The sequence below is a fragment of the Eurosta solidaginis genome, chromosome 2, assembly GCF_040869045.1.
Source record: "Eurosta solidaginis isolate ZX-2024a chromosome 2, ASM4086904v1, whole genome shotgun sequence".
Lineage (NCBI taxonomy): Eukaryota > Metazoa > Arthropoda > Insecta > Diptera > Tephritidae > Eurosta > Eurosta solidaginis.
Window position 1 is genome coordinate 140,387,894 of NC_090320.1, and position 20,509 is coordinate 140,408,402.

The 20,509-nt window shown below is 38.7% G+C and overlaps 1 protein-coding gene across 1 annotated transcript in view; it reads left to right on the forward strand.

Moving 5' to 3' along the window:
• The window catches only part of Apoltp (Apolipoprotein lipid transfer particle), a 2,338,027-nt gene that overhangs the window by 1,517,743 nt on the left and 799,775 nt on the right, over positions 1–20,509 (forward strand). The window lies entirely within an intron of this gene.

Below are 20,509 nucleotides of genomic sequence, written 5' to 3' on the forward strand. Positions count from 1 at the left end.
AGGAGATACAGCAGTTCTAGAAGGCGAAACGTCTAGACCTTAGTAGAAATATGCGAATGAAGCAACGGAAAGTATAAAAGCAGCGCAAGCTGAGTAGTCAGTAATCAGTTTGATTTAAGCACGCTATTGCTTGTGAAGTATAAGTGTTATTGTGAAGTGCTCTCAAAGTAGTCTAATAAAGACCATTTTGCAATACAGAATATTGGAGTTATTTATCCAACAGCCTAGCGATTCGAACGTTAGCAGAAGGTTTGGAATTTCCCTAAATTCGTTAAAATTGGTGTCGGAAGATCAATTGTTGAATAAATTCCGAAGATTGCGAGTACAACTTGGGCATGGCCAAGTTAAGTGAATTAAAGATCCAGCTACTGAAAAAGGAGTTGGAGAACCGTGGATTGAATACAACCGGCATTAAGATAAAATTTCAAGCACGGCTACGAGAGGTTATTGAGTCGGAAGGAATTAATGTGGACGAGTATGTCTTTCATCCTGATGGGGACGAGACATTAACAAAATTGGAAGGGAAGAACGGAAGTCCGAGTCCCGTCGCCAGCGGCGAGACTAATGCGATATTAGCTTTGTTATCACAGATATCGACAAAAATTGAAACCCAGGAAACACGCATGACAGAAATGTCATCACAAATATTCACAAATATAGCATCCCAACTGGAATCGCAGCAGAACCGTATAACATCCAAGATTAAAGCAAAAGAGGCACGAATATCCGAAATTTCTGCGTAAATTTCGGAACAGATCTATGCGCAAATGGAAGAACAAGAAGGACGTAGCTCCTCGAGGGCAAAATCAATGCCGAGATTGAAACATTGAGAGGTCGTATACATGAGTTGCAACTAAATCACCCAGCAATTTCAGCGAGCAATAAAAAGGTAAAAACACCATCCTTTGGCGGTTCTGTTCCTTTCCAGGTGTTTAAGATTCAGTTTAAGAAGACTGCAACAGTAAACAACCGGAATGCTGAAGATAAAGGTGCTGCACTATTCGTAGCATTGAAGGGGCCAGCAGCCGAAATCCTACAGACGATTCCCGAAGGAGAGCGGAACGACTATGAAGCTGCTGTAGAACGACGTTACGGAAGCGAACACAGGAAATAAATCTACCAAATAGAATTGCAAAACCGCTACCAAAAATCTAACGAGAGGAGTTTGCTTCAGGCATTGAAAAATTTTATTTTTCATCATTCTTTTTCTTTTATTTCTTAATAAAATCACATTTTAAACATAAAAAGTGAGAAAGAGGCTTCATGTCTAATTACTTTGCAATAACTTTCATTTAAATAAAGGAATCGTAATGAGATTTGGTGCACAACTTATTCTGACCATGAGTGATATTTCAATTAAAATGGGCGTAATGAGAATATACCCCCGCCACATTTTTATGTATCAAATATTTCTTATAAATATAATTCTTCGATATGTAGATATCGAAGATGCTGGAGAAAATTATACTAGCTGCAGAAAGCTGGAAAAAGAAGCGGTAAATATGTTAAATGAGGACAAAAGGAGTCAGCGCATATGCACCTTGGCAGCCACGCTAATGTTGGCAGCCATAATTTCGAAATAGTAAAAGATGTCGTTTATTTGGGAACCTGTATTAACATTAGCAACAAAATCAGCTCTGAAATCAAGCGAAGAATCACTCTGGCCAATAAATGCTACTTTGGACAAGGTAGGCAATTGAAAAGTAAAGTATTCTCTCGTTAAACCAAAATCATACTCTACAAGTCACTTATCCACTATGTACCTAAGTCAACTGAAAACATTGAGAACGATAGGTACCTCTCTATAAGAGATGTAATATTAGAACGAACTCATATAAAAATTAAAAATCTGTTCAAATTTTATTTTTCATTATTCTTTTTCTTTTATTTCTTAATAAAATCACATTTTTATGTTTAAAATGGTTGAAGTTTCTGTATTTCATTTCAGTCTTCGGATACAATTATTTACATTTACAAAATGTTATTTTAAAGTATAATTAACTGAGCTCAATAACGATTTTTATTTTGGTACGTATGCGTACATTAGCCACACTTTTGTGGAACCACCAGCGGGTTAGGGGTTAGAATATAACCGCGATAGGTATGCCTGTCATAAGAGGCGACTAAAATACCAGATTCAAGGGGTTGTGTACGCAAGTTGCCAGCGCAATATATAGCTTCTCCAAACCCAATTGTCAACCTCACCTGGCGAATCCTGTTTCATTAACAGCGACCCCGAACTCCTCATGGATCTAGGGGGTGGGAGGGCGGTATGGTCTAGAAGGTGGCATGTGGTCATAACAAATCGTTCCCGAGATGGTCGGGCTTGGTACCGAAACGTACCGGATCTGCATCCGGCAAAGGACCATTAACATCGATAAGACTCCCCAAGGTCTTCGGGAGTGTCCTTATCGCTACAACAACAACACACGTTTGTGAATATAAATAGGTTACGGCTGAGAATTTTGAAAAAGCAGCTAAATTATTCTTACGCTAAAAACATAATATTTAATATTATGTCTTGTCAGTAGACTGCGGATGTTCACATTTGTAAAGAAAAAAAGAAAAATGTATGTTGTTAATAGAGAGCTCCAAATCCGCACATTTATTTCTGCATATGTTGCATATTGCATATTACTTGAATATTTGCATATAAATTGCATATTTGCTTAAATTAATAAAACTTTGGGATATTATTTTGTTTTTATATAAAGAAGCATTCTATGAAATATCAATTATTACTTATTAATTTGCCATTCAGTACTTCTTAATAGTCTAAACACTTTTTTTCTGCATTTGCTTTTGGAAAAGCGAAGAAAAGAATTTGCATAAACCTCAGAAATAAAAAAAAAATATAAGGCGCAATAACCTCCGAAGTAATTTAGGGCCGAGCTTCTCTTCCAATTTGCGTCGACCCCGCTTAGAAAAATTTTCTTCTAATTGAAAAAACTTGTCGATGTTGCTTTTCCCGGGGCGTGAACCCAGGATCTTCGGTGTGGTAGGCGGAGCACGCTACCATCACACCACGGCGGCCGCTGAAGCTCAGAAATTGGGTTGAAATTATTAAAGACCGAAATTTAGCTCTGGACGCCGATACTGAATCTTGTCAAGCTTGTTTTAAAAAGATATTTTAAGCCTATATTTAAGGTGTTTGTTTTTAAAGCTAATGTGTACTCGGAAATCTCAGCTAAATCAGCATTTAAACACCGACGGGCACAAAACGGATCTTATATGTAAAACGGTGCAAAATAACTCAAATGTAGGAGGAATAAAGAAAAATGTATTTTATTTTGATACATGTGAAGCGATGATATGCAACGACAGCCTGTCTCCATACTGGCTTGAATGAGTGGCAGCGTGTATATGTATCTATGTGTTTATGTGGTTTGTGTCCAATTCCGTGCCCTAGCCGCAATGTTGCCACTAATCTAATGACATCACGTATTGACAACATTCAACATTGTACCTACAGTAGACACAATGTTGCAGCGAAACTGAGATTTTGCTCGTTGGCATCAGGTTTTTAGCAGCAGTCACTATGTTGCTAACAGCCTAACAGCATTGACGAATGCCATGTACCTATGTGTTTGTTTTGTTCTGTATAATGTATGTTGATGTGTATTCGTACAAGGCTATGAACATGTGAATGTATCAGTGTGAGCGGTCAAGGCACGAACCAAATGTATCTGTGTAGGTGTTCGTTTTGTGGAGCGGTAAGCGTGTAAATGTATGAGTGCAGGACTGTATGAACGTATCGGTGGAAAATATGGGAAAGCCGAAAAGAAGGTTTAGCTTGTATAGGTAGGAATTTTCCGTTTCTGGGTAACGTTCTTTACCACGGCGGTGGCTATAAGAAGGGGGAAAATCAGCCAACGGGCGAAAGTTTTATTCTATCAGTGCCCAGTGCAAGTGCCAGAGTAAAGCAAAGTGCGCGACTTAAACCGAAAGAAAAAAAAGTGCCAAATTACAAGTGAAGTGCGCGGATTTAAATCGAAAAAAAGGTTGTTGTGCGCGCCGCAAGTTAACGCGCGTACCCTTACAAGAACCAGACGAGGATCAGAAAACCTGCCCGGGAAACCAAGGATAGAGGCCACCTCGCCAACGCAAAGATACACTGGGCACAGCGTGCCGACGGCACACCGCATCCACAACAACTACACAAATTTGCGTTCTTAGACGGCTCACTGCATCGACAACAACTATACACATTTATTTTTCGACGGCACACCACGCCTACAACAACACCACATAATTTTGCTTTCAGATGACACACATCGCATACAACAAATACACACATTGGCTTTCCGGCGGCATACCGCTCAACAAAAACTATATCACCTTTTAAACTGACGGCATGGCACGCCTACTACAGCAACACTCATTGGCTTTCTTGGACGGCACCCAACGCATTCAATAACTACACATAATTTTTTTCACCGATGGCACACAAAGTCTAGCCTAACGTCATATATTTTCTTCATCGGCTGTGCAAAACCAACAATAATTACGACACCTTTTTACCACTGGAAAATACAATTACCACCTGTGACTCAGGCAGCAGCAACAATACAATTTTTTATTGTATCGGCGATATATCGCCACAACAACTACAACCACAACAACTCCATCTTCATTCCTACTCAACATAATAAATTTTTATCAGCTCGGTCAGCCTCCAGAGGCCAACAACAACATCATTTCACAACGAAACACACCACCACGGCAGCAGCAGAAATAATCACCAAAATTTAATTTCAAAATTTCTTTTCTGTCGTTTGTAACAAGTGACACTTTTGTATTTAGCGCATACCTTTTTATATATGTATTTTTTTTTTTTTTTTTTTTTGTTTTACGAGGAGGAAGCATCGAAAGCCTCATAGTCAGTGTGGGACTTTAACCGCACTAAACCTCCTACCGTCTGAGTACCATTTACCCCCCGGTACTACCGTCAAGTATTCCGTCGGGAGGTAGGTTGAGCACTAAGCTCTACGTCTGTCGGGGTCACGTTGCTGTACTTAGATAGTGCCGCGGTATGGTTAACGCTGGGACTGACACGCCCTGCTTACTACCTGAATGTGCTTGACGCATACCACTTCTACGAATATTTGCAAGCCTACCTTAAACACTGTGCATATAGTGCTTGTGGCATGCTTGTGCGTTCGACTACTTGTATTGTAGGGTTTTGTTTTTTACATATGTATATATGTGTGAATAAATTATATATGTATAAATAGAAATTTTTTTTTTTTTTTCCACAATACGTAACGGGGCTTTCCTCGTACTTCCACCGGTTGGAGAGGTCTTCTCTCCAATCCGAGTATAAACTCTGATTGCATGTGAGACGTTTACCCTCATACTCGTTGTTTCTACGGTTGGAGAGGCCTTGTCTCCAATCCGTAGGTTTGTTGTTGCGTGTATGTTGACTGCTTTTGGTCGCACGGTTGAAGAGGCCGTGTCTCCAATCCGTGCTTTATTCCTTCACCTGGGGCAATATTCGAACGGTTGAAGAGGCCTTGTCTCCAATCCGTCGCCTGGTTTGCTATTACATTTACCTACATATATTACGGTATTTTCTTATGTTATCATTCTCACGCCGCTAATTGTACGGAGGCCTTGCATTCAATACGTGCTCAGCTCGATCCCCTCCACCTTAGCAATTTGTTATCCACCCACACAACTCGACTGTTCAATGTTCGCTGCTGCGCCGTAGCCTTTCAAGACTTCGTAGACACTTCATTATTTCCGCTATTACATCGCACGCCGCTGATCATTTTACCTTGCTTTGTAGCATGCATCCAACAATTGTTTCAGGAGTGTAATCCTCTCCAAATATTCTGCACAGTTTGCATCTCGAGCTATAGAACCTAGGACACTCGAAAAATACATGGTAAACATCTTCTACTGTATCGCCGCCGCAGTGATCGCATATGTTGTTAGGCTCGTGATTGAATCGGTGCAAATATTCCTTAAAGCATCCGTGACCACTCAGAAACTGTGTGAGGTAGAAATCCACCTCGCCGTGCTTTCTAGATATCCATATGTTAATATCTGGGATACATCGGTGTGTCCAACGACCATTTGTTGAGGCATTCCACCTGAGCTGCCAGTTCTGCACGCTTCGCTCTCGTGCTCCGTTACTTGAGCTTTGATCCCGATAAATCGTCGCTGCTTCTTTTGCTAATATGTCTATAGGACACATTCCTGCGATGATTAGTGCTGCGTCGTCAGAGACAGTTTTAAAGGCGCTACAGACGCGTAGTGCACACAGGCGGTAAGTCGACTTTACCCCGCGGAAGTATGATTTATACTCCGTGGCCTGATGCCAAACAGGATCCCCGTAAAATATTTGGCTTTTTACAACGCCAGCCAGAAGTTGACACCATCGTTGCTTTGGTCCTCTTGCATTTATCATTATCCTAGATAATGCTGCTACGGTTTTTGCTACCTTTCCATTGGCATACTCTAAGTGGGATTTGAATGACAACCTCCTGTCTATCACAACCCCCAAGTATTTTATTGCAGGCAGCGTGTCGATGTCATGGCGGCCGATTCTTATAGTGACTTGCTCCACCCTTTTCCTACTTGATATGAGTACAGCCTCTGTTTTTTGTTCCGCCAGCTGCAGTCCATTTTTCGTAAGCCACGATTGAACCATCGCTATGCTTGTATTAGATTTGCGCATATTTCGCCTAGGTGCTTGGCGGTGATTACCAATGCGATATCGTCCGCGAAGCCGATAATTTTCACCCCATTGGGTACCTTGAGTCGAAATACTCCGTCGTACATAATATTCCAAAGCAGTGGACCGAGCACGGAGCCTTGAGGAACACCGCCTGTGACGTGAAGCTTTTCTACTCCAGCAGCCGTTTCATATTCCAGCACTCTACCTTCAAAGTAGCTGCGTATGATCCTACGCAGGTAAAAGGATATGCCTATCTGCTCCAGCGTGTCTAGAATTTTTGCCCAATTTGCAGTGTTGAAGGCATTTTTTACATCTAAAGTAACGATGAGGCAATATTCCTTAGAGCCTTCGAGCCATCGGGTGCCACTTATGGCTTCTTGGGCCACTTCCTTCGCCATGTTCACAGCTTAGATGGTGGATCTTCCTTTCCTAAACCCAAACTGGTTATCGGAAATACCACCCACATCTTCAATTTCTTTTTCGAGTCGATTACAGAGGACTCGCTCAAGAACCTTACCGGCGGAGTCGATCAGGCAAATGGGCCTGTAGCTAGATGGTTCCGCCGTATTTTTTTATATATGTATGTATCTATCCATATGTATGTTCCTTTTTGGATGTAGATTTTCGTGGGAAAAAGGTTTGAAGAAAGCGAAGGGCTTCCAGCTTTTTTTTTTTTTGTGGTTTCTAAATTGAAAATTTTTCTAAGTAATTTTTTGTTAAATAATTCAACTTTACTTTTTAAATTTTTGTTGAGTAATTTTTCACTTACACTTTTCCTTTTCTTCTGACATTTATTTATATTCATCTATTTTTGATTCCTTATATTCGCTTTTTGGCGGTTAGATACTATGTTCTGAGTACGCCGATTTTTATCGGTGTGCTCTGCCCATAGTTCCACTTCCGCACATGCTTTTTTCGGACTAAGTCGAAATTATGCAATTTTGAACTTATTTTATTAATTTGGTTTGCACAGATCGCACATACATACTTATTTGCCGGAACGCTTCCGGCAAACTTAGCCCTGGCTTCCGCACATTTAGCCTCAAGAGCTTGCTTTTAAGCACCTGAAAAAATCGTTTGAAATGTTTTCATATTTTTTTTCTTTCGAATTTTTTTTACCCACTTTTTTTTTATATTGTCAGCACGGCTATAACTTTATTACTATTAACACGCTCACATCCAAGATCGTAAGCGATCGATCTTGATCAGTGTTTGAGCGTGGTCATATGTACATATGTATGTTTGAGTTTTTTGTTTCAGCTACTCAACTGCAGCGGCGCCGTTGGATAAGAAGACTAACTTGGTGAGTGTTTTGAGTGAAACATTAAAATTTACCAAAATACATACACCCCTTTAGTTGTATGTACATGTGTTAGCACAGATTCCTGCTCTTGCAAAAATAGAACAGGAATTAGCAAATCAGAAAAAATAAAAACAGATTGCAACGAACATATGTACATGCATGAAAAACGTAGCAAACGTACATTTGCACTTACATACATACCTTTTGTTTTCATAAACATATAAATTCTTTTGCTTTGAAGACCTACTTTTGCTTTGTACGTATTTGATCTTATGTTTACTTGAGCGGTTGCGGTAGGTCAGGGATTAGGGTCCTTGATTTTTATTTTTTTTGTTCGCCCTCTTATTTTATTTTATTGTATTTTATTTTATTTTATTTGAATTTGTATCTTTAGGAAATTATTGAACTGGTAGTAGGGTGTTAGTTGGTAATTTGAAAACCAAAAGTTTTGTAAATAAATTATAAGAATTATGTTTGGATGAAATTTTAATACATTCATTATGCAGGGCTAGGCTGGCAATATTTGGTGTTGGTGCTGCGCTTGTGAGTGGCCAGGTAAGGTGAAGGTGAACATAGGGAAATCACTTGTTGACGGACGGGCGGACTTATGTCAAGTTTGGGGGCACTGAAAGTAGATAGGAGTCAGCACAGTGCCCACGGTGCGATGCAAGTTGCACTGCAGAGGGAGGGAAGACTCCACCTGACAGGACAGGCCTTCATCTTTTTCTGCCCCTTATGCTTTCCCCTCTATAACTTTGCCCCTCACGTTTATTTCTATCTTTTTCAGCTTTTTCTCTCCTTTCTATACACATGCAGGTATGAACCCTCTTTTTGTTCATGTGGCTGCGGGTGAGGTCGGTGGTGCAATACCCCGCCCAAGACGACGAGCTAGCCTGGGCCCGCAAGCATCTAAAAATGTGATTAGGGTTCAGTTGGTCTTATATAATACTATCAATAGAAATTTACGCGCCGCACGCTTTTATTTAATTGTCTGATCAACGCCCTAGATTGATGAGGAGTGTGGTGACTAGTACCAAGGCCAACCTAATTATTTTCTAGCTTTTAGTATTATTATTACTTCATGTAAGTATTGTTGTCAATAAAACCGTTTAACTTAAACATTTTTTTAAATTATTTTATTTTATGCCGACTTCGAACGGCATTTGCAAGACAGATGGGTTTTCACTGAGAGCTTTTCATGGCAGAAATACGCTCGTAATGCTTGTCAAACACTGCCGAGGGGCGACCCCGCATAGAAAAATTGTCTTCTAATTGAAAAAAGTCGTTTCTAAAATTCTGATGTTGCTTCACCCGGGGCGTGAACCAGGGATCTTCGGTGTGGATGATTTTCTACAATACCAGGAGGAAATTAAAAATTGAGCAAGTAAAGAATTCGAAGTTCGGCTGAAACCGAACATTATATATTTACCCCACATATACTGAATGAGTTCATAGTGTCACATAAACTGAATGAGTCCACAGTTTAGTCAATAGTGGTACCAGAAGTTTGTTTAGTTACCAAATTAACCCGGACCTATATTATAAAATAACTCCATCCTCTTGGCAATAATCAAAAGTTTCTTGGATCTATGCCTCTAGCTGCTTCTAAATCTGATAACAGTATCACTCCTAATAAGTGTGGGCTAAGTCCAAAAGTGTGGGAACGTGCACGATCTTTTCCTCCTCCGCCCCACACTTCCTACATCTAATATCGATGACTAGGCCATACTAAAAAGCATGTGATGCTAAAAGGTACTGTCTTTTATTTATTTATTTATTTATCATTTTCAGTAAATGGTTACAAAAGCTTACAGACTAGAAATACAAAATTTACTTAATAACACTTAAAAATAATTTGATTGCAAATTAGCCAAAAATATGGATCTGGAATGAGCAAAATCTAGATTGAGAGTTATGAAAATTCGATTGAATTCTTCAAGCGACCTTGTAATGGGTGCGTACAATAAATAGTTAGATCTAAGCGTTTTAACGTGAAACGGAACTTGAGTACGTAGGACCCTTTGGGCACATTAAAGACAATGTGATCGAGAAGGTTAGGACAATATATCATGCCAGAAATTATATCATAAACAAACATGAGAGAGTTCATTATTCGCCTCGGCTTAAGCGATTTAAGGTTAATTAATAGGCAACGGGCCTCATACGATGGGAATGGCTCAACAAAATGAAGAGGTTGCAGAGAAAACCGGGTAAATCGGCGTTGAATTGTTTGGATCCTGTCGGAGTGTAAAGCATAAATAGGGTTCCAGATTGCTGAGGCATACTCTAACTTAGATCTTACTATGCAATTATAAAGTGATTTTCTAGTGTATGGATCATTCAAATCGCGCACATAACGACACAAGAAGCCCAAGTTAGAATTTGCCTTAGGTACAATATGATTGATGTGATTGACAAAGGTGAAGCCTGAGTCAAAAACTTCACCTAAATCCCGATACTCATGTACATTAGATAGGGGGGTGTTAGAAATAGTGTAAGTAGTGACAATTGGATTTACAATTTTGGCAAAAGTCATTTGGAAGCATTTCTTTGTGTTGAGCGACAGTTTATTTCTCACACTCCAATCAGATAGCTTATTTAGATCGCTTTGCAATGATAATGTATCTGACAAGCAGGTGATTTCATTAAAAAATTTTAAATCATCCGCACATAGTAAGATTTTTGAAGTACTAAAACAAGTTTATTATCATTAATAAAAAGTAGAAATAGCAAAGGGCCAAGAATGCTACCCTTAGGCACACCAGAAATGGCAATGTAAGAGTACGATTTAGTATAACTAATTTCAACATATGAGACTCGATTAAACAAGTAAGAGTTTAACCAAGAAAGAAAAGTTGAATGGAAACGATACGGTACCGAATGCACTTTTTTAGTAAAAATGGGGAAAAACCATCCAAATCTGTTTTTGTTGAGGGCTGTAAAGAAGAAATGCTGTTCATAATATCAAGCTTAGATACCGCCAATGTTCCAAGGTCAAGAGAACTTGGAGAACAACTGGTATTTGAGGCACTTCCACTGTCATGGACAAAATTTTAACTAAAAAAATCGGCAAATAAATTAGCGGTATCGGATAAACACTGAGAATACTTATCATCGAAAGTCACACAGGTGGGAATGTTTGTGGAACCTTTTTTTGAAGGTATGATATTCCAAAAAGATTTTGGGTTGGATTTAAGTTCAACTTCATACCGAGCGATGTATTGATTGTATAACTGTTTATCAAAAGCATTAAACTCCCTTGAAAGTCTACAATACTCATCTTTAAAATTACAGTTACCAGTAAATTTGTGCAAGTCAAAATATCTGTTTCGCTTATTTTGAAGCCTTTTTAAGTTTTTTTGTATACCAGGGGAGTTTGTGTATACGGGCGGGGCGTACGGGTACGATGTTGCAAACTACTTCTAAAACATTAATAAGAAAAATATCATAACATTCAGAGACTGATTTCGAATTGAAGAGACAAGAGAGTTATTGAGAGAGGAATATGGTGCATGTCCGAGTTACAGAGTGGAAATTCACACTCATCTAAATTCAAACTTAGGTTCTCGTCAACAAAGACAAGATCTAAAATATTATTCAGCCGGTTAGGCAGATAATTAATTTGGATCAGATTGACACTAAATAAGCTATCAAGAAAATTGATCTCATGAGAATAATTAATATTGGTAGGAGTGAGTATATTTTTGTCTAAGAAGTTAGACCAAATAATTTTTTTAAGGTTAAAATCACCCAGACTACAGAAATGGCTTTCTTAATTCCTTTCGCAGATGTTAACAATATTATCTACATGTGAATTATATAAAGATTCATCACTATTAGGTGGAATATATGAAACACAGAAAAATACTTTACCAAAATCGCCAAAAATGCAAACACATAATTGATCCAGTAAGGAATCATTATTAAAAGGTTTAATCATAGAAGAACGCAAAGTGCGTCTTATCGCTATTAAAATACCACCACCTCTGAATAAGCCCGTCTTATCGGAATCACGATCCATACGATAAGTCTCAAACAAAAGTGGATCAAAAAATTCACTATCAAAAAATGTATTATTAAGCCATGTTTCCACAAGTACAAAGGCATCAAACTCACACCGTGACGTTGCTAGAATGTCCTTACTTTTTGTACGCATGCCAGTGATCTTTTGGAAATATATATCTAATTTATTCACCGCACAGAATGAAGAGTAGTTATTTATCTTTATAACATTATCTGATATAATATAACGACAGCTATTCTTGTTGTCGTAAACGAATTAATATTCCCGCCCGCCACATACTCTCATCTAAGAGTTTACTCAGATAATCCTCAGGGACACCTAACTTAAAATTAACACTACGCAAATTCTCAAGAGAGGCGTATTTTTTGACAAGCAAAGAACAATTAAGATGATATCTAGGAATCTCAAATTTATTTACTACAAAATCAATAACATTATCACCAGTAACTGAAGGTTTAAATGCCGATAAATGCAGCCACTCCTTCTTATTTTTGATGAAAACAGGAAGTTCAATTGACGTGGAATTACTCCTAGTTAAAATATGCTTAGCTTTGACATGTTTCTTGTTATGTGATGTTGTTTGTTTTGAATACTCAGCAACACGGCGACTAACATTTTCAACAGCAGCAGAAGAATCGAAAAAAGCATCGCCTGCTTGAATATCAGCTTCAGAAACAGCAGGAGAAACAACAGCTTGAGCAGCAGCAGAAGAGGTCAACAAAGTAGCACTCGAGTATCGGCGCCAACATTGTTCACCGCAGTGGCAGAGCTAGCTTGACTAGCACCCAAAGGTGATGAGATTTGATTGTTTGTGTTATCAGCCGACTCAGTGGCCAACTCAGCACCATTTAATTTTATAGCAACACTTCTCTGAGAGCCTATATTGTATGAAATGTTGGTAGACTTTTCAGGTGGATTGCACTGAGTCGAGTTAGTTACAGTTTTTGTTATTGTGCGAAAAATCGTCGAATTTACTCTTTAGAGAGTTAATTTCTTTAGTTAAATTTGATATCATAGCAAAGAGATTCACTGAGATGTTTAAACAGTTATTGCAGATAAAAAATGTTTTTGCAAATAATAAATACTTAAGAAGAATCATCGAATTCAACTTTAACACAATAATTATGAAACTTAGAGTCACATAATTTTCAGGTAACACAGGTACCGACTTTAATGCGATTAGAACAGTCCAAGCAAAATATTGTTTGATGCATAGTGAAAATTACTATAGAAAGCGGAGCGAAAATTAATACGTGCGCGCACGACAGTTGACAGTCAAAATCTTGTCAGAATAGCCGTCATAAGTCTACAGTCCTCTCTTTTTATACTCAGTTGAGCAGAGCTCACAGAGTATATTAACTTCGATTGGATAACGGTTGGTTGTACAGGTATAAAGGAATCGATATAGATATAGACTTATATATAACAAAATCATCAGTATCGAAAAAAACTTTGATTGGGCCATTTCCGTCAGTCCGTCTGTCCGTTAACACGATAACCAGAGTAAATCTTGAGATATCTTGATGAAATTTGGCCCAGGAACCTGGCACTCATCTCAGATCGCTATTTAAAATGAACGATATCGGACTATAGCCACGCCCACTTTTTCGATATCGAAAATTTCGAAAATCGAAAAAGGGCGATAATTCATTACCCAAGTCGGATAAAGCGATGAAACTTGGTAGGTGGGTTGACCTTATGACGCAAAATAGAAAATTAGTAAAATTTTTGACAAAGGGCGTGGCACCGCCCGCTTTTAAAAGAAGGTAATTTCAAAGTTTTGCAAGTTGTAATTGGCAGTCGTTGAAGATATCATGATCAAATTTTGCTCGAACATTACTCCTATTACTATATGTGTGCTTAAAAAAAAACTAGCCCACTTTTTAAAAAAAAATTTTTTAAGTCAAATTTTAAGAAAAAATTCAACATCTTTACAGTGTGTAAGTAAATTATGTCAACATTCAACTCCAGTAATGATATAGTGCAACAAAATACAAAAATAAAAGAAAATTTCAAAATGGGCGTTGCTCCACCCTTTTTCATTTAATTTGACTAGAATACTTTTAATGCAATAAGTCGAACAAAAATTTACCAGTCCTTATGAAATTTGGTAAGGGCAAAGCTTCTATGACGCTAACAGTTTTCTGTGAAAATCGGCGATATCGGTTGAAGCCACACCCAGTTTTTATACACAGTCGACCGTCTGACCATCCGCTCGGCCGTTAACACGATAACTTGAGCAAAAATCGATATAACTTTACTAAACTTAGTTCACGTACTTATCTGAACTCACTTCATCTTGGTGTTAAAAATGTGCGAAATCCGATTATGACCACGCCCACTTTTTTGATATCGAAAATTTCGAAAAATTAAAAAATGTCATAATTCAATACCAAATACGAAAAAAGGTTTATTGACGCCTTCACATATACAACTAAGGGCCACTCCCCTTCAAAACCTTCATTAATAACTTTAGTTTGATATTCATATCGTACAAACACATTATAGAGTCACCCGTGGTCCACCTTTATGGCGATATCTCGAAAAGGCGTCCACCTATAGAACTAAGGCCCACTCCCTTTTATATAATCATTAACACCTTTCATTTCATACCCATATCGTACAAACGCATTCTAGAGTTACCCCTGCTTCACCTTTATGGCGATATCTCCAAAAGTTGTCCACCTATAGAACTAAGGCCCACTTCCTTTTAAAATACTTATAAACACCTTTCATTTGATACCCATATGGTACAAACGCATTCTAGAGACACCCCTGGTCCACCTTTATGGCAATATATCCAAAAGGCGTCCACCTATAGAATTAAGGGCCACTCCCTTTTAAATAATCATTAGCACCTTTCATTTGATACCCATATCGTACAAACGCATTCTAGAGTCACCCCTGGTCCACCTTTATGGCGATATCCCGACAAGGCGTCCACCTATAGAACTAAGGCCCACTTCCTTTTAAAATACTCATTGACACATTTCATTTGATTCCCATATAGTACAAACACATTCTAGAGTCACCCCTGGTCCACCGTTATGGCGATATCTCGAAAAGGCGTCCACCCATAGAACTAAGGCCCACTTCCTTTTAAAATACTCATTAACACCTTTCATTTGATTCCCATATAGTACAAACACATTCTAGAGTCACCCCTGGTCCACCTTTATGGCGATATCTCGAAAAGGCGTGCACCAATGGAACTAAGGCCCACTCCCTTTTAAATAATCACTAACACCTTTCATTTGGTACCCATATCGTACAAACGCATTCTAGAGTTACCCCTGGTCCACGTTTAGTGCGATATCCGGAAAAGGCGTCCACCTATAGAACTAAGGATCACTCCCTTTTAAAATACTCATTACCACCTTTCATTTGATACCCATATCGTACAAACACATTCTAGAGTCACCCCTGGTCCACCTTTATGGCTATATCCCGAAATGGCGTCCACCTATAGATCTATGGCCCACTCCCCTTTAAAATACTCTTTAATACATTCCATTTGATGCCCATCTCATACAAACACATTCCAGGGTTACCCTAACTTTCCCCCTGAAAAGCACTACGGTGATCTGGCAGCGGATAGGATCTGTTTATTTCCGGATCTACGCAGTATACCGCAGACCCTACTACTTCCATTACTTTGGAACCATCGGTGTACACGTGTCTCGCCTCGTCTGCCATTTGGGCAAACTTGCGTCAGCCGCCCACCTCTATTGTGGCTCTAAGAGCCCTTTGAAGATCATGTACGGAATAAGTTAGTCTGTTTGTCCAGTAGTTTACGACTACTGTGGCCGTAGGGTCAGCGCTAAAGTTGCCACATGGAACTGAGCCTCGGTGCAGTCGTTAACGCTATGTTTTTTGCTACCAGGTCTATAGATGGAATGTGCAGAATAGCATACAGTGCAGCTTCCAGGGTTGTTTTCAGGGCTCCCGTAATGCTAAGCGTTCATAGCCTGCACACTTACTTTAGTTTTTTTTAGGTCGATTATTTTTTGTGTAGCCCTACATCAAACAAGGACTCCATAGAATAAGATAGGCCTTAAAATTGCTGCAAATACCAAATGAGGGGTAGAGGGCGATAGACGCCTCGTCGTACAGCTCATCATTCTCCTACCTGCATGAAGCGCTTTTCCGACCTTCTTCGCTGTCTCCCCCACGTTGAGCTTTTCCAACAACTTACTGTCTAGAATGATTTCCTTATATTTTATGCAAGGTTTCTCCTACAAGCTCACCCCCGGGCTAAGGTCTGGTCCAGTTTGGGACCATGTGGCTAATGGAAAACAAGACCTTATCCTCTTCTCTGCGCTGGCGGTCAACCCGGCTTAGATGTCGAGGTATCTATATCCCGAAGCCGCCGATCCAGCAAAGAGCTAATTGTTGGAAGGTAATTTACGGGTCCCTAATCGAACCGCCTGAGCAGTTGATTGCTGAACAGCTTCCACAGCAGAGGAGATAGTACTCCGTCTTTTATCGGGCCCCATGAAACCACCATTATGAAGTAATCTTCCTGCAATTTAATATGCAGCCTGGTTATGGCTGCATGTACTTCAATGTAATTACGACTATCAATGATAGCCCATTTAGAGAAATTTTCGAAAGTCAATGTCTAAGAAGAGTCCTAGGTTAGGTTAGCTTGAACTGGCCGGCCCACGAGGACCTCACATAGACTAATTGAGTCCGTAGTGTTACCATAAGTTTGTTTTAACAACCAAACTGAAAAACCCTATCAAAAACCAGGACCTATGTTATAAAATAACTCCGTCCTCTTGGCAAATACTAGAAGCTTCCTAGGACTTAAGCCACTTGCTGCTTCTAGATCTGACAGCTGTATCACTCCCAATAGCTGGAGTCTTAGCCTGGCAAGTGTAGGGCACGAGGACAGAAAGTGCTCAATCATTTCCTCCTCCAACCCGCACTTCCCACATCTGCTATCACTGACCAAGCCTAATTTAAAGGCATGTGACGCCAGAAGGCAGTGTTGAGTCAGAATACCCGTCATGAGTCTACAGTCCTCTCTTTTTAATGATAGAAGCAACTGTGTTAGTCTAAGGTTGTAAGACCTACACATAATCTTCGACCCCTTACAGCCCCGCACTTGAACCCACGCCTTTCTCGCTTGGTCGATCATGTGCACTTCTCGCCTTCGCTTAATCTCGCCCAAAATAATTGGGACGTCTACGGAGTAAGCTTCAAGGGATGCGCCCTTTTTAGCTAGTTCGTCCGCTTTTTCATTCCCATCTATTCCCATATTCCCTGGGACCCAATATAGATGTATGCTTCTCCCTGTCCCGATTCTCTCCAGAGACTGCTTACACTCTAACACTCTTAGATGCTGTGCTATGCGAGATTAGTACCTTAATTGCTGCTTGACTGCCAATATAAAATTTAACACGGTTGCAGCTTAAGCTATTCTCTTCCAGGGTTTCTACTGCTTTGGTTACGGCTAATATTTCCGCTTGGAAAACGCTACAGTAATCCGGCAGCCTGTATTATCTGCTTATTTGCGTATCAGCGCAGTATACCGAAGACCCTACTCCTTCCACTACTTTGGAACCATCGGTGTACACATGTAAATTGTGGGTTGTCTATTGAAAATAGTAATTTTAAATTGTAAAATAATTTCCGTTCCCTTAATTGAGTATTAAAGTGACTATGTTTTATTTCAAAACACATATATATAAAGAAAAACCTGACGAAGAAGAACGCAGAGATTTTTAAGCCCTGAAGAAGACCACAATAAACGGTCGAAACGTCGGCAATAAAATAATAAAGGCGTTTTTCCAATTATTTTGACTGGAAACCCGATTATAGAAAATTATACATAAAAACAAAACAGTCGGTAGTATCAACATGTATCGCCTCGTCCGCCATTTGGGCACCTTTGCGCCAACCGTCTACCTCTATTGTGGCCTTAAGATTTCCCTCGAAGCGCAGATAGGGAATCAGGTAGTCTGTTGGTCTTGTGATTGATGACGCTATCTACTATGGCCATATGGTCGGCGCTCAAGCTGCCCCGAAGCACCGAGCCTGGTTGCGGTCGTTAATGCTTTGTTCTTTGTTACCAGGTCTTAAGGCATACTCCTTATACTCCAGGACTTTCTCTATATATTTAGCCACCCTATGCAGTGACATGCCTACCGGTTTGCTTTGGTGTACGCATTTTGTATTGTGGGTAGGTAAACATTGAATTTATAGTGGATAATTAATTCCATGGTTAACATTGCTGCCTGAAAATTAGCAAAAGCAATAGTAATTTGACTATTTCATTTTCAATGCATAGTCAATATTTGTGCAATAACCGCGACTATCGCATTAGGTATGAAATAGCAACATATAAAATGGAAATGAAATATACAAACACTTAAATGAAACCAACTGCTAAAGTGACGACAACGAACGACGAATGACTGCTAGCCGACAGCCGCAGTTCTTTGCATAACAGTTAACTGTCGCTGCTTACAAGAACTATGGGTTGCTTAAATACATTGTGTGTAACAAAATGGAAATGAAATATGCAAACACAAAAACGAAACCCATTGCTGTTTGGACTATGAATTGAAATGATCGATACAAATTGCATAGACAGTTAATATACATATTTAGCATATAGTGCTAAGATCGTTATGGCTCAGCGATTAAATAAAACCCGAATTTTTGAACATTTCAAAGTAAAAGATAACGATGATATTGCTGTTTGCAATATTTGCAACAGCAATGTAAAAAAAAAATTTTTAATTTAAGAAATCATTTAAATATAAGTCATGCTGACACTTCAAGCAGTGGTGATATTGGAATTGTGAAAGCTGAGATTAAAAAACAGTCAATTAAAGTTGAAATAAGCAAAAAGCAATTATTTAAAAGTTATATTGAACTGGTCACCGAGGAAATTATTCCCTTTAATGTGTTAGTTTCTCAAAGCATGAAAAATATCATAGATCCGATATGTCATGGATTGAGTCAGAAGTGCAACAAAACGTTTGCCTTAAACAGCCGAAACTCTAAAGCTGTTTTAAAGCAAGTTGCAAATAATACAAGAGATGAAGTTAAAAAAGAGTTGAATCAGCGCCTAATATCATTAAAAATGGATAGTGCATCTCATCTATCACGTAATATATTTGCTCTTAGTGCACAATATATTAACCGTAGATCGAGCTTTAAAAAAAATTCATAATTCCGGCTATGTATCATATATGATACACGCTGAAATCTATCCGACTGGGCCAGGATATGTTAGAGGACATGCTAATTGCTAAGCTAAATCCGATGTATTTGGATAAAGCGGTTAACGATTTGTCCCTCTTTGAAGGATGGAATAGTGGATTCAGTGGACTAATTTCATTTTCTGTTTAACTGAAAAGTTTTTATGGAATTACTTACTTAATTTGGTTTTAATTTCTTTTTTTTCATTTTATCTTTACATAAGAAAACTAAATGAATTAAATTTACAGAGGTACCCCTGGAAAAATAAACAATCAGCCTGATTTTCACCAAAAAACACAGCATTTTTTTGCAAGCATCTACTGTACGAAAATACGTACATATCTATTGCCCAGGCGGTTTGTTTAGATCATTTGAATTCATAAAAAAAAAAAAAAAATTCATAGTCTAACATAAATTCGTCGTTCGTTGTCGTCACATTAGCAGTTGGTCTCATTTAAGTGTTTGTATATTTCATTTCCATTTTATATGTAGCTATTTCATACCTAATGCGGTAGTCGCGGTTATTGCACAAATATTGACTATGCATTGAAACTGAAATAGTTATAAATAATTCAGTCAGTAATCCGAACACTGTTTATTTCTTAATAAAGTTGAATACGACTTACAAAGAGGCCCAAAGTGTAAATTTATTGTACGGAACCATGCACACGGGGAGTATACCCAAGCAATTATTATGGCGGCATGGAAAAAGCTTCGTTACAAAGGGTAGACCCTTCCAATTCTTGCAGTGGCTTGTCGTGATTGACCGTTTCCAAAGCTTTTGGCAGGTCTAGAGCCCCGAGTATTGTTCTTGTAATTTGCGAAAGCAATGCTGATGCTCGGCAACCTGCAGGTTTGCCATGATATAAGTAGCAGGACGACTTTGATGTTTTTTGAATCTTGAAGAAGTAAAACTCCCACAAAAATTAATTAAAATTACCATTACACAATTTAATCAATATGGCAAGGTTAGTCGTAGTGTAAACAAACAACTAGAATTCAAAAAATATCTACTTCCGTCAAAAATTTCCAAATGAGTTTACCGTAAGATTCTTATACGATGGTAAATTATATTTTACTGTTTTAGGATTTACACGCGTCTCATTTCGGGCTTCGAAAAGATTTATGTACCAGAATCACTAGATAAAGTCTTTTAATAGGTCATATTCATTAGTTTTTTTTGTACCATGTAAAACCATTTTTTTAGTTAAAAAAAAAACTCGCACTTCATATTTCTCTGATTTTGCTTTTTACACTTTACTGGCAGTTTGGTATGGACGTCAAT